A 16,605-nucleotide genomic window follows, 5' to 3' on the forward strand; every position below is an offset into this window, starting at 1 on the left:
CAGTTCTGTGACCTACATCATGATGTATGTATGTATTTGCAGCATTTAGATATGACACTGCGTGGGTGTCATCATTTTAGTGTCATTTACTGCAGATGTTGCTGTCCCCACCCTTTTCAACAAGAAACGTTCAGAAATATAGAATGTACTTGATATGCAGAAGGTCTACTGTATATTTTATATATGCATTCCTTATATCCAGATTACAGCACAGTAATAAACTCCTGATGTGCCTGCCATTGAAAATAATTACAAAAAGATGGTGGAGAACAAGGCCACCAGAGGTGGCTATTGAAGCTAGATGGTTCAATGTACTACTTTCCATGGTTTACTCGTAGGTTCAGTTTATAATCTGCACCCAATTCAATTGAATTTGTGGGTTCAGATTATTTGAAAGATTATATTTTCATGCATTACTGATAGGCCTCTTCTTATGACATCAGTCCAAAGAAGTTCCTTTCTGGGATATATCCTACATTTCTTTGATTGCTAAAGGAAAAAAAAATGTTTATTGTCTAAGCCAAGGGTTTTCAAATCTTTTCAGTCCATGGAAGCCGTTAATTAAAAAACAAGCAACAAAACATTCCTGGAACCCCTGATCAAAAGGTAAAACTATATTGAGAGAAAATTGTCTGTGTTTGAGTGAACTTTTTTTCCCCCCATTAGCCTCTTATGGAACCTCAGAAAGATCTCATGGAACCCTAGGGTTTCATACAACATAATCTTGAAAAGCCTCGATCTATTCATTCTCAAATTTGATTTTAACTAATTTATATTACTGTTTTATTGATATGGAATTCTTAGCTTTAGATGCATTGATGGCTAAGAATTTTTTTTAAAAAAAATGAAATCAACTCAAAATGTTTATTAAAACATTTTAGGGGCTTCAAAATCAATGTTGGGGATCTTCATATAGACAATAGGCTATTATTTTTAGACTTAACTAAACTTCCAGTAACCTCCTGTATCCCTATTAGGTTGCTTGTGAGTCCCAACTATGGTGCAAATACTACCAGCCAAGAGCCATTGCTAAGAAAACTATGTATGCCTCCACCTTTTTCTACTGTTCTGATATATAGCAATTTGGACTCCTACATCTTTTAACCAAAATTAAAAATAAAAGTGGAGTTTTTGAAAAAGATAATATATTCATGGTGCTTTTAAGAAATATATCTTAACTGTCTACAGCAGTGTTTTAGAATTTGTGCTATTTCCAATTGTTTCTGCCCATCTCACGAGATTCAACAGAGTTGGCTTCCTCAGGGTCCCCTCAATTAAATAATGCCAATTGATGGAGCCCAGGAAGTGTGCCTCTGTCACTGTTCCTTCCATGCAGAGCAGTACATCCACCAAGATTTTGATGGCCTTAAAAACATTAAGAACTTGGCTGTTTCCCTGGGGCCTTTGGCTGGAAAGTAAGTTGGTCCCATTTGAGGGGTTGTTGATAAAAATATGTATGCTGCCCTGAGTGTGATGGGTTTGGGGTTTTGGTGATGTTTTTATTTTTGCTTTAATTTGTTGTTTGCTGCCCAGAGTTGTATGTTGAGTGGGTGGCCATGCAAACTGACCGAACTGATGGATGAATGAATGGATGGTTGAACTGTATACATGTCAACATCAAGACTCTACCCACCTACAGAAGTCACTGGATGATTTTGATCATCTTGAAAATATGTTATTTGGCAATGTTGTTGCACCGGAACCTAGGCAGATAACTGGAGAATCACTGAAGATGCAAAATACATCAGAACCAAGATTCCTTCCCCACCCTAGCCTTTAATATTAATTATATCCATTTGGGTCCTTAAAACATTTAAGCTGAAATGCAACTTGCTACATTGCATTGCCCTTTTCCAAGAATCACCAGAAAGGGGGTTATGTAGTCATTATTTTGGTGTGATTATTTTTTAGGCTATACATTTAAAATCAATTTTCCAAAATACAGTTACATTGAAGCAGAGTTCAAAGGCCCAGCCATATTCTCTCTGCATCATTTATTTGTGAATCTGATGATCCATGAAGTTTTGTAATGAATTGTCTATTGGTATTGATTACCTTTAAGTAACAATGAAGTACCTAAACTTGTTGCAAGCTTTGTATTCTTAAACAATCCATCCATCCATGTAGCCATCAAGGAAAGGGCAAGTTAATACACTGGGGGTGAGGATAAGAACAAATCTTAAGGTGTAATAGAATAAAATCATTTTTCATTACCTGTAAAGAATAATAATATATGAGTTTGAGAGGGACATGTTTACTTAATAGAGCTTCACAAGAAGTCTCTAGTATTGAGTACGGTGAAGTAAGGAGGGAAGACTGCTGTTTAAGGCAATTCTTAACTTTCAGAGACAAAAGATTTTAGGCAAACTGGGTCTGCATCAGTAATAAGCTGCAGAACTAAGAACAAACAGGGTCTTACGTAAGTCACTTAGAACTTGTCTAGACAGGATGATGTCGCTCAAGATGTTCCAGAAAGAGTGACTGCTTGGTTTGAAACTAAGGCTACATATGTTGAAGGAAGGGGAGGAGGGAATAGAAGAGTTGTGGTTGTCCTAAAATGGATTATTTCATGTTTCCAGCTATTTTATGGGTGAATTTCTCATGGGAGTGGGTGTTACAAAAGGTAGCAACCATGCTAACAATCCTGATTTTGCACCATCAATAATATAGTTTTAAGAAATTATTGAATCATAGCACGTGCATATCTGTTGCTTATTCACAGCCAGTTTTGAATCCATGCATTTTTTAAAAAGTTATTTCAAATGGGGACATCAAATTATGCAGATTGGCTTTTTGAATGCAGCCTCTTCACAATAGTAAATATGTACAATATATATGACAGGGAGAATGTATGCAGGGTTCAATATTGTTTCAAACTCCATCATGAACAAGAAACTGAACCCAAGAAGAAATATCCTTCAGTGCAACCTTTGCACATAATGATTGATGTTTGTTCCAGTGTTGCACTTTGAAAAAAAGGGATGAGGTACAAGCATTTAAAAATTCACATGGGTTAGAGTTTCGTGATATTAGGGTAGTCCCACACTTTATACCCCAGTGTAACGACCTGTTTGCTCTCAAAAGACTGTCTAGTGGGATGGGTAATAAGAGTTTAGTAAAAACATGAGGCTCTTTCAATCTGTATGAGGTTATAGCTGGTACACCAGCCTATGCTGACTCTTTCCTCAGATCCTCGTGATAATCTCCCTTTTCTTCTCCCTTCACCCATATATTTGTCCACCTGCTTCCTACCACAGTTTCCTCCCTTTCTTCACTTCCTCCCACCTCCTTCCCTTTCTTGCTAATTTGGTAATAGGCCTAAGTGGGGTAAGTAAAAAGGAAGTATCTCTTTTTTCTGTTCCACAGTTTCCTAGCATGCAATGTGATTGTAAGCTAAGTAACACAAAGTATCTAGTACCACAGGGAGTTTCTCTAGCCATACTAACAAGGGAGCTGATGCCAGGAAAACCAGACTTTCTGGACTCCAGATGCTTGTCTGTTAAAAATGGCAGCGTGATAGTTACCACAAGAGCCAAAAACTGGTCACTCCTTTCTCTGTTTCATTCCCCTTGCTGCCATGCCAGTGAAAACAAACAGGGTAGAGAGGCAGTTGAATGGGAGAAACAGGAAAAAAGAACTTATTTTCTGAGACTGGACCAAAATCAAATCTAAGGAAAAGCTTTGAGGCCCACAATGCTGCTTGGGTGTTTAAGATAAGCATTACGAACAGCCTCATTCCATATTTCCAAGCAGGAAATATAACATAATTCTGCTAGACTTGTATGAGAATTGAAGATTATTTGAATAAAGACAATATATAACTTGGATAACGGACTTATGGTATATTACGATTATTAAAGTTTCCTTTAGGAAGATAGATATAAGATCTTTGTGATCATGTTTTTTTTTAAAACAGTGTATATAAATGAGGCAACGTAATTTGTTTCATTTCAAAGCACGATGATTAGAATTTCTCATGGGGAGGGAGAGGGAGAGAATATAATGATATATGGTCCTACTGCTTTGAAAATTAAATGAAAGGCAGGTGCTATAATCCAGACAATGTTAACAGAGTTGTTGTTCTTGTTCTTCCACTATCAGTATCAAACTGGCAAAAGGCAGAATTCAACGATAATAAGAAACTGAGCAATCTCCACTCTTTACATCTGTGAAATATTGAGATGTGAACATTTGAGAATGAGAATGCAAACAGTGTGAAAAAAAGATAGAGGAAAATTAAATGAAGCAGAATGGGGGTGGGGGGCGGGGGAAGGCAGTGTTTTTTTCTATCCAAAATTCTTTCAACCTCCATGGAAACAGATGGAAAAGGTTCAGTAATGTGTTCTAGCCTGCAAGTTTAGGCTGGGAATATGAATAAAATATCTCATAAGGAATAATAAATGAACAATATTAAGGTCATAGCCACCAAACCTGAGGGGATCTATTCTTAATCAAAGTGCCTACTACATAGATAAGAACAAGGAAGTGCATCCAAGTTATGAAAGGCACATGTTCTACTTTGGTGAAATATTAAGGCATTAAAAAAAAAATAAGTAAGATGCTTTGAACTCACCAGGATTATCCACGTCTTTTGCTTCCTATTTTCACTTATATTCTTCACCAGTATTCTTATTAGTGCTTAATGAAACGTAATATAAACAGACAAGAAAGGATTCTGCTTACCTAGTAACCTCCATATTTTGTCTATTTGCTTGTATTTTGTGTGTGTGTGTGTGTGTGTGTGTGTAAAAACTGTTCAACAGTAGCAGTAAAAAGCAAGCCTGCATTTTCCTTCCTTTCTGTGTTGCTCTGATCTGCAGAGGATTCTCTTCCAAAATGCAGCAACTAGAAAGGACAGAGTCCTTGCTAGTCATAAACGAAAAATAATCTTTTTTTTTTTTAACCAATACAAATAGGACAGAAAAAGCTCAAGAAGTCAGTGGATCAAACACATTCAATTGAAAAAGACTCATTAATACATTTATCTATGTGTTTTTGACAGGCTAATTAATTTGCTCAGAAATATCTGTGAAAACTGGTTAAAAATGGTTTTCAGCTTAAAACGTCCCTATTTTAAAAAAGGGCTGTTCTAGAGAAAGGATTCACTCTAACATCAATTTACAGTACAACTCATTCCTGTCATTTCATATACTGGATTATTTTATTCATCATTTAAAATCTTATGAGCTCAGTGCTATGGCCAGACAAGTTAATCTATTTTGGGAGCCCATATCAAGTTTATATAAATTCATAAATCTATTCTGTCCCATTTCTGAATTCTTCTGCATGAAAATGTAAAGGAAAGTGCATATTTTTCTATGAGCATAGTGTATTTTCTCTAACTTCATATTTCTACTAATGCTAAAGTAGGTATTTTGATAAAGGTGTGTTGTTTATGTGTGCTATATACACACATAAAAAGAGAGCAAGAGAGAAGAAAAGTGTACCATAAAATTTGAAGAAATATGAAATCCAGAGGATAAACTGCAATTTCCTTCTGCAGATTAGCCCAGGAAGTACAGAACAGGCCAGATTGTCTCAATATGCTGACCAAACAAAAGTACAGTCATTCTTATTCTTGGGGTTCTACAGAAAAATGAAGATGACAAAGTTTTAAAAGTTGCTGTAAATAGGAAGCAAATTCCAAAGGGTTATAAAGTGTTCACGAGTGAACATGATCTAGCTCCAGGAATGTCCTAAAAATATCTGCAATACGATGTATAAGCAAACAAACAAATAAATAAACAAACCATAACAATGTACAATGGAATGTTAAGTTCAATAGAATCCTCCTTCTCTTCCTCCTCCTCTATGGATTTTTTGTAATTGCAACTTTATTGGCAATATAGATTTTGAAATTAATATTCCCCACCCCCATCCCTGGAGGGGAAAAAAAATGAAGGCTTTATAATTACATGTGCCTTTAGATCTGGAGGAACCTGTCACATCACTAGGATAGCTCTGGAAAAATGTTACTTGCATTAGGCAGCATATTCTTTTCCTAATTAATTCCTCATTTAAAGGAAAACCACAGTGATCTAATGAATATTCGGAAAACCCTTTCTTTATGTACACAAGGTAACAATCCATTACTTGGGGGGAAAACCCAACATGCTGCGAAAAACAAAATACAATGGCAAACTAACTTTCTGTTGCATACATAGACTCAAATTAAAGGAATGCAAACCCAATATCTTTTTGATGAGCTAAAGGGTACTTATCAGAGTGATCACATGAAAAAATAGCTCAGACTCGACTATTTTGAATCTTAAGTACTGCTTTGCCAGCTGTCCCTCCAAGTAATGATACAGAAGAAACTCACCTGATCAGAATTTTATATGAATTCATTCACTTTACATCTCTGAAATATGTATGACTCCAAGAATGCCTTAAAAAACTCTATATTCTTCAGGATTTTCCACTGCATTCTGCAATTCAACATGTGCATCCAAGATTAGGATGCACAAGGCTATATCATACTAAGGACACAATGCCTGTAAAAGTCTCTGGAATGGGAAAAGTATATTAAAAAAAAAAAAGTTAGTTAAGAGAAATACTCATCGAAACTGTATGCATGTTTTTCACATGGATGATTTCTTTTCATTATTTTTTTGCTCCAAACTCACAAGCTGATGTGGAGATGGGTTAAGTACACTAAACGTACAAAGAGCAACATGTGAGCCTAAGTGAAACCGTAAGGGTTTCATTCCTAGCCAAGCAAGGAAAGCTGTCATATGTTACATATATCCTGTTTTCTGTCTCACTGCTGTGGAGAACAGTCTGCAGCGACAGACAAAATAACATTTCCCTTCCTTCTCTGTGGTTTGGCTGAGAATTCATTCCTCCAAAAGGACAATAGGAAATGCCATCTCAGTGCTTTCAAGGTTTTCTTGCTGAATGATTCTCAGATGATGTCCACCAATACAATATGTCTGGCATGGTATATCCTACTTTACAGACAACACCCTTTAGTTTGAAAGCAGCTCAGCTGGCCACAATGATCTCTACTAGACCAACTTTTATTTTATATATAAACCTTCTCACCCCTATGTGTCTTCCTTAATCTTGGGTCCTCTACCAGAGGCCTGGGAGTTTGAGGGTGCTGCACAGTACCTTAGCTGTTCCTAGAACTGCACTCTTCTGGACAGAGAGTTCTGATGTTGTTCCTGGGATCTGTTGGAGCCACTCTCCCAGCTTACAAGTCATGAGACAAGATAGATAGATAGATAGATAGATAGATAGATAGATAGATAGATAGATAGATAGATAGATAGATACACACACACACACTGGTCTATCTTTTCCCTTCTCATTAATACATTTCCTTACTTTCTTATTTCCTCCCTCTCTACTTTCTTCCCTCCCTCTTCCTCCATTGTCAATGAATCAGTGGCCATCTTGCCTTACGTCTGCCAACTCAACCCTGGTATAAACTAGAGTTGTGCATTATTTCAGTTTAGAAGGGGGGAAATGTACTTTGAAGCATGCAAGGCACTCACTTATCATCTGTCAGCATCTGCTTAAACCAGCTGCATCTTTTCCTAGGATCACATGACTCACCATCATGAGATCCCAGAAAAAGACATGCTTAACTTTACTACATGAGTGTGAATACCCCAAATCACATTTCTCCCTTAAAATCCAAAGCACTCGGCAGCTTTGCAACTAAGGAAGTCATTCAACATCTTTTGTTTTGGCATTTCAGGAAGATGAGTAAGAATTCTGCAGCTGTAAATCTTAGGCAAGTGCCTTTGAAAGAAACAGGTGGCACCTTAAAACTAAACAATTTTATGATTAAATAAGCTTTTGAAGATCATGGTCTACTTCATTGGATTTATCGAGTATGGATCTGTGAGTGGAGCATTTTATATACATGCAGTTTGAGGCAGGGAGGTGTCAGGGACAAAGCAATGTAATTATTTTAGATAATTATCATAAATAAAGTAACAGTGAAACATTTGTCTATATGTGTGTGTGTGTTTTCAGGGAAATAGCCATGTGAGTTGTTTTTCTTCTTTTTTAATCAAATGTGCATAACATCTTGGAAGAGCAAGAGAATGGGAGGAGGGAAATTGGTCAGTGATCAAACATAAAACAACAGATATGAGTCATTTTTCCACCAAATAATTAATTTACATGTACTGTGCAAAGATACCATTAGCTTATTTTAAATCCATGAGAAACTGAGTTGAATTTTTAATGAATTTCAGTTCAGCTTGTTCATTACATAATCAATCTTCATTGTTTCTCTTCTCAAATCTTTTGCCCTTGAGTTCAAAGGCAAAACGCCCTTGGGAGCTGAAGAGTTGTTATGGCTGGAGACCATACTGCATATCTGTTGTTGTGGCCATGCCATGCCCAAAGGGAAAGTTTGGTTCTGGGGGTGGGTGGGGAGGGAGAGAGAGAGATTAAATATTTACCATATTCTATGCGTTAATTTGCATATGCTTCCAATCTAAATCAAGGTTGATGTATATTGTTCCTCTTGCACATGTTACTTATCTTACTAAGGCAATGCAAATCTTCAAGAGCAGCAGATATGAAAACATTAATTTACTTTGAAGAACTGTAATAGTACAACATTATTGAGGAATGAATGCAGTGCTGTAGAAGAGAAAAAAACACACTTTAAGAGTTCCTCAAATAAAGCAACTTTTATGTTTAACGAAGTACCATATTTTGGAAATCTCCATTTGCATTAATAACCGAATAGACTTTAACTATATTTTAACTGGAAAATTAAAGCTGTTTCCTGAATTAATGCTAAGAGGGTTATCTAAATAAGGGTTATAAAAAATATCACAGCCTGAACTGCTAACTTTGGTACATTAAAGCTGTACTGATTCAAAAGAACATTGCCTTAAAAAAGATTTAGTGAGACATGGAAGCATAAAAATAATCCGCTGTTGCATTATTTGTTGTTGTTGTAGTGGTGCATATAAACCACTACAGTATTCTATGAATAAAAGCTTCCCACACTGTAGGACTATTTTATAGATATTTGGAAGGTACCTCTAAATATTAGTGTTGATTTCTCTGCATTTAAAGTCATATATTTTTCAAATTGGAACCTGTGCCCTTTTTGCAGCAAAGCACATAAAACTTGCTCTTCTTCTAAAAGGCACATGATCAAAATGCTCTGTAAATGCTTCAAACATTGGTCACTTTCACAGCTTCACGATGAAATGGGGAAAAGTCACTTGGAGATAGCTGAAGAGATATTTAAAAGGGCAACTGATAAAACCAAAAAGCTACTAGATCAATCTGTTATGGCCTTAGCTATTCTTAGTTTAATCATATCCTGATAGGATTACTGCAGTACGTTCTCTGTGGGGATGGCCAGTTGATTTCTGGTACTGATTCAAAGGGTTAAGTTAATTTTCAAAAGCATACTGTAAATAATCCAGTCTGAGATTGCCTTCTGCATGCACCCAAAGAGTTTCCATGCTCACTCAGCTTAATCATTCCTCACTGTTTCAAATAAAATGTGTGTAGGAGGGAGAATATCACAAGACGTGGTCTTCTGAGGCACTGCAGCAAAACTTAACAACTCCTTCCAAGGTAGAAAAAGCAATGCCAGAAGTAAAAAGGAAGGCAAATAAAGGTTTTGGTCAGACAGATATTTGTTTGTTAGGGTATTTTAAATTTCTTGTGATAGTTTTGGCTAAGTTTTCTTGACTGTTTTTGTACTGGTTTCACCATATATGAAAAGAATAATAATTTCCACAATATCCATCTTGTGGAGATTCAGCCTAACATACTGTATACCAAGGCTAAAGTGGGTAAGAAAATACCATGTATTTGTGATAAATGTGTTCGTGAGAGTCTGGTTAATGATCCTTGGTTTAGCTGCCCAAAAGGGAAACAATATGTAATTACTGAAGCTCAAAATTCCGGGGGAATTTCTCAGTGTTGAGGTAGAAAAAATTTGGAAGGCAGATTCATCTCTGGATTAGGGTTGAATGAACTGAGGGAACTGAAGATGAAATTTAGCTAGAAGGTGCTGGGAGGGAAGGCATGTATGATAGGTGCTCTGATGATGGTGATCATGGTATGGGATTTCAATGACCATAGGTAGAGGGACCAAACAGTGAAATGAAAGAAGTCCCATGCTTTTGTATGCCCATTCTGATGTCACATGCACAGACATAAAGGGTGCAGCTTGTGTCATGATGTCAGAGTACTTATTCATCAGTTTCTTCAGATCCCTCTGGTGTGGGGAGGTATGATGTGTCTGTATCTTCGGGCCAAAGGGCGATGTTATTTCATATTCAGTAACTCCACAATAAGATAAATAATATCCATTATTTAATTTCTGATCAAAGGGAAAACTTGACATATGTTATGAGGTTTACAAATATTCTATGGATTATTTTTATTCATTTTTTTACTGTTTTTACCTTATTTATTTTTAGGTTTTTACTATAAACTGTTTCAGGAATTTTAAAATGAGAAGGAGTACATATATTTAGTTTAAAAATATTGCAATCCTATGCACATCTATGTGAGGATAAATCCCAGTAAATTCAGTAAGACTTACTTCTAAATAATATGCATAAGAATACACTACTAAGATATACTCTGTCCTGATATATGGTTTATATATCTTGCACATAACATTTATTCAGTCATGTAAACCACTATTTCCAAAATAAAATGGTACATTCCAGACACACAGGATTGCTACAGTGAACAGTGTAGTGATGAAAACTCTGCCCAAATTTCAGCCTTTTATATCTTTTTTCTTGTCTTTTTTTGGCAAAAGATAACTTACGGTTTTTGAACTCAGAACTTGGCAACTATCACCTCATCGTTGTACAATCACATTTTCAAACTGATTTGCTTGGCAGAATTTCACTTTCCATCATGGTGCAATCCCTCTGTATATTAGATAGCAATTTTCCACTAGGTGATAATTGCAAATGGTGACATTAATATGACTGATCTGCACTGGGGCATTCCAGTGTGATGAGAAATGAAGAGTCCTTTCAGCAGGAGGCCAAACTCTGGGGCCAATAGTGAAGATTAGACAGTACTGTCGTAATAGTTTCCATGTGTCTCCCTGGTTTAGAACAGATGCTCAGTGCCCTACGTTCCCTGATGCATGCCCCAATTGGGGATGGAAAGGTTTCTTTATTGACATTCAAAGTGTCTGTGCCTTTGGCCCTGCTCCTTAAATCCAAGTAAAAACAGTTCTGGGAACACTAAAGTGATGCCCTGATATATGCCAATGTTTCACTTTGTGAGGGAGTGAGGTTGGAGTTGCTGCCTGTGCTTTGGAAAAGTTAGCTGCAACCGCAATCCAGCTGCCTGTGATAATGAGCCACACCCTGGCATTTTCAAGGGCAGGCTGATGTCTACAAGCAGCCCCAATCTCACCCATGATCTTAGCTTAGAAAAGCAAACATTAAGACAGGGTGGAGGAGGAGGTGTGTGTAGAGGAGGTGTGTGTGTAAGAGGAAATGTGACAAGCAAGCAGCCTACAGACGGGGAAGCAGAGGCAACATCTATTACTACAGCTATTACAAGCAGGCAAGAGGACTAGTGTGCAACTACCAAGACCACACGTTGCGGTGAGCAGCTTATCTTGGTGGGAGTCCTGCCTGGAGTTTTGCTGGGAGCTCAATAGCAACCAAAAGAGGAACACGCACACTGAAGAAGCACCTTCTCTCAACTAGTGCAAGAATATTTGGAAACGGCTGTACAGACTTTACAGACATTATATATTAATGCAGACTTGATGCATTTTATAGACTTCTGCTTGGACTAAGTATTAAAGGAGTGAGTATTAAAGATATATTTACATGACAACATCACCTTGCAAGTCCTGGACCGGTGGAGAGCAATAGCCTGTTGTGGGGGAAGGTGTACGCTGCAATAAAGCACTTTATACAGTTTTGCTACACTGTGGTGTGTCTAGTCCCTGGAAAACAAAGAACCCTCACACATTTACAGAACATTTTGAGCATAGTATTTAAGATATACTGTTCCCTTGTATATGTCGTTTCCAAGTATATACAATCCAATGTTATAATTTCCACAATCCTTTATATACTGTGGGCTATATGTTTTCACTGAATACATCACTGGGAATATGTCTACCCAGAATACACTGTACTGACTTTGAACAGCATTTTGCTATATTTTGTCTGCAATCCAAAAATGGCTCAACTACTACAAGAACTGCACTTTCACTGCTGAAAATCTCAGGACATTCATAACTATCTTTATCTTCTTTTCTGCTTGCCTGTCAAACATACATATTGGGACATGTTATATACACATAGAAACACATATAATATTGTAAGGTGTTTAGGAAAGAATATGTAGTTTAGAAATTTCAATTAATGAAGAGTATGGTCATCAGAATACAGAGTGCCACTCAAATTGCAGACATTTATTGAAGAATTTTAGTGACTGCCAGTTCAAGTCAAGTTTCAATTAAAGGTGAGAATTGTGAACTTCAAAAACCAAGATGAGTTCAAATTTATAATTAGACCCAGGGTTAGCTGATTACAATGGACTTCATACTGTGGCAGCAATATTTACAATATTTGGCATGAACACCTCATGTACAATAATCATGCAAAACCATTTTTATTAAACATTTTAGTAGAAAATATCTTCTGTTTTTTTCTTGAAGAAAAAAACAGTACTGTTTTCTGTAGGCAGTAATTACAGGACGATGGACCAAAACTAGATTTAAATGACCAGAAGATCCATTCTGAATACTTCAAGCAGTTTCCTTGCATTTATTTTTATGAATAGCATTAGCATAATTCACAGATTAGCAAATATGATTGTTACTTCATTGGCTGAACATCTGAAAAAGTAATAACAGGCTTTTTTCTCAGAAGAGATTAGGCTGAATAGTGCTTGAACATTCTGTTTCACTCTTCAGTTTCTTCAAGGGTTAGGGACTTGATTTTTTTAAAAAAAACCAGTAATGTGGAAATGTGGGATAAGTAATAAGCAGACAGTTCAAGGTGATTGGTCAGGTCCCATAACCATGTTTATCTGCATGTAGTTACATTTCACATGCCCATAAATATCTCCACAAATAGAAATCTCCTCCCCCACACCACACCACACCGGAAAAGAAAGTATAAACTGATGGTCTTCCTTGCATACTTACCCAGAATGTTTGTGCTCTTGAAAACCCATGAAACAGCTTAGTGGTAGGATAAGACCCTTATTTCACTAAGAAAGAGAAGATATAAGAAAAGCATCTCACCTTTTCATCCCCCATGATAGGAATCCTGGCAGTAGTGTGGGTTGAGAGGAACGATTTAATGGACAATTGGCTCATGTTGCTTCTTGAGGCAATGAGCTCTCAGCTTCTCAACAGCTGCTATAGGAAGCCATTATATGTGATACAGGATGCCAATGTGTGTATTGCATACTGTCATAAAACCTGATCTGTTGAAATAACCGTATTTTAGCCACATTCCTAATAGACTGCCCAAAAGTAGTGCTTCAAAAGGGGCAAGAAGGTTCACACCAGTGGCTCTTATCTTATTATCCAAGATAATTACATCTCCGACAGCAAGCCTGCATATAGCTTTCTGTCCAGAAGAAATTTCAAGCACAGCCAGTTGTAAAACCCCAGGAAGACCAGATTTCCTGAACCACATGTCCATATTGCCTGAATTAAGTTTCAGTCCTCGAATGTCATCCAGTCATGATATGTAATTATGAAAAGCAGCAGCCTTTGAAAGGTTTCTTAATCTCTGCATGCTTTCCTGCTGAACATGCAGCAGCATGGTGTAGTCAGATCAGAAGTGTAGGAAGAATGAGAGTAATTATGTCAATGTCACTGTAACCCATTACCCAGCCTCTTAAAAATGTGGCACCCCTGCCACCTTGATGACAGACATCCTTATTATTAGATAAGTAGAAAGCATCCACTATCATGCCTGTTGCTGAGGGTTCCTTATCCAAAGGGACAAAAAAGAGCTAGAAGATCAGGCCTAGGAAGTCTGCAGTTTCAGAGTATCTGGCAAAAAAGGTCCAAACACATCTCTAGTAAGTATAACATCTGACGTCAACAAACTGGTTGAGTCCCATTCCCTAGGTTCAAAATAAAGCAGATCCATAAAATAAAAACATTTATGATCCTGTAATGGAGGCTTATAGGGTTAAAGACTCCCCACAGTCTTATGCATTATTAGTACTTAATATCGGTGTGGGAAATTTCAGCATATAAATGGTTGCTTTCCAATTGTTAAATGTTATACACAACCAACACCTTTAGCTCCATCACCCAACCTGAGCTTTTGCTGTGATTGGGAAGTATTGTTGTCCAGGCTGTACACTTAGAGCTTCTTGGTTTTGATCTTCAGACTTCCTGGGTATCCCTTATTTATTCTTTAAATAAATAAGGGAATCCTTTTGACTTGAAAAATTAGACCCGTTTCCTTTCCTGTCCTCAAGAATTGGCCTTCTCATGAGCTTATAAGAGTTTCAGGCCATAAATGGACATCCAGAAGAAACAGGTCCCAGTAAATGTTTTAAGCCATAAATGGACATCCAAAGGAGACAGTTCTTGTAAATGTGAACAGTTTCTGTTAGCTGCACTAGATCTGATGGTAAGTCAAGATCAGGAAGAAAATTAATTAGAAAGAAAGAAGATGAAAGATCAGCAAGAAATGGCAGAATAAGTGTCTTATTCTTTGCATCTAAGTATTTACAGCTGATCCTGTATGGGTCAGATGTAGTTATAGAAAGCAATAACATTTCTTCCTATTCTACTTAATTATTTGAAAAGGAAATATAGAAGAGTTTACTTTTTATTGCATTTGTACTTTTTCCTACAGTACAGAAAAATAGTAGCAATCATGAATGCTTAACATAATACACATAAGTAAACTTGCTCTCCTATAGCAGGAATGTCAAAAAAGCATGACATAAGGCTCTTGACTATCGGCCAAGTGATATCAATGACAGTACTATACATACACAGAATTATATTAAATTATGGCCTAAAACCTCTTTACCCATTTATTTTTATTTTACTAGTCTAATTAAATACACAACATTTTAGAAAGTGATCACACTTAAGTTTTAAGAAGGTTTAAACCAGAGAGTTCAATCAGTTCTAGGTTTTTACAGGGAATGACAACACCATTTCAGCACAGGATTATAAATTTTCATGCTGATTTTTAGATTAAACTCTCTAGATAAATGAAAACAATATATTATCATTTTGACTGCATTCTATCAAAATATCAGTCCCTTCTAATAATCAGTGTTAAGGTACCTAAGCCCTCAGCAGCCTAAATGATAACTTTTAAAATATATGTTAATAACAAGAAGAATGCCAATAAAATAAATGAGAGAGGAACAGACCAAACAGTAGAGATTTGGAAGTCTGTAATATAATTATTTCCAAATCATAATTAATATTTTTAACTAAAATGTATGTTAAATGGTTTGTGAACATATACACTTGGTTAAAATGCAGGTTTTGCTAACAAAAGAGCATATTACTTTATGATACTCTATCTTAAGTGAAGTTTTGTTGTTTTATTTTATTTTTTAAAATTTATATAATCATTGTGTAGTTCAATGTTTCTCAACCTTGGCAACTGAAGACATGTGGACTTCAATTCCCAGAATTCCCCAGCCAGCCATTGAATTGAGTTGCCAAGGTTGAGAAACACTGGTCTAGTTGGTTAAAAAAAAACAAAAAACATTTGGGCCTTCAAGTCCGTTTTGACTCCAGCTAACTACCCATTTCAGTTCTCTTGCCAACATTTTTCAAAAATGGTTTGCCTAGAGCTAAGAGAAAGTAACTGACCCAAAGTCACCCAGCTGGCTTTATGCCTAATACAGGACTCAAACTCACAATCTCCCAGTTTCTAGCCTAAAGCTTTAACCACTAAACCAAACTGGCTCTCCTATTTGGTTAATAACAGCTAATTATAATGCAATTTCAGATTATGTTTTCATAATAGACTCTTTCCCAAAACAAATCAGTCATTATTAAAAACAACAGTGTTAACCTATACCTCAAGGTATCTTTCTCAGATGTGGAGAGGCCAATGCTCTGTGCTTGTGGAAGACATACATGCCATTTCAACTTCAGGGACTAAACCTTTTAGAAATAACACACTGTGGGAATTTAGTTCAGGAATTAAGGAATCTTGATCTTGTAGCTGAAATGTTTAAATCCCCAACAGAAAATCCAGTCAAATTGTTCCCAGTTTCACTGACACCAAACAGAATGACTTTTGAGCATCAATATTCACTTAGTAATAACCTGGCAACTATGTCATTCTAGTCAAAAGCCAGCTTTTAAAAAGTTGTAACTTTCAAAATTAAGAAGTTGCGCAAGTGGACATTTCTCAATTTAGTTTCTAAATTGATATGACATTCAATGGAGCTTACTTGCAGACAAGTGGCCTTAGAATTGCAATGTAGGTGCTAGGATGGCTTGAAGCAGGTGGACACCATCTAGCTGAGATGCTTCATGCTATGGAAGCAGCCTGCTCTACCTCTTCTCTTCACTGAAGTTCTTTCCATCACACAGTAAGATGTTTGGTTCTTCTTTCAAAGAGAAACAAGCTTCTGAGATTGCACTGCCCATGTGGAAAAGCCCATTCT

Source organism: Python bivittatus, unplaced genomic scaffold (assembly GCF_059951505.1).
Source record: "Python bivittatus isolate LINGU-HERP-01145 unplaced genomic scaffold, Pbiv_v1 ctg000480_np1212, whole genome shotgun sequence".
Taxonomy (NCBI): domain Eukaryota; kingdom Metazoa; phylum Chordata; class Lepidosauria; order Squamata; family Pythonidae; genus Python; species Python bivittatus.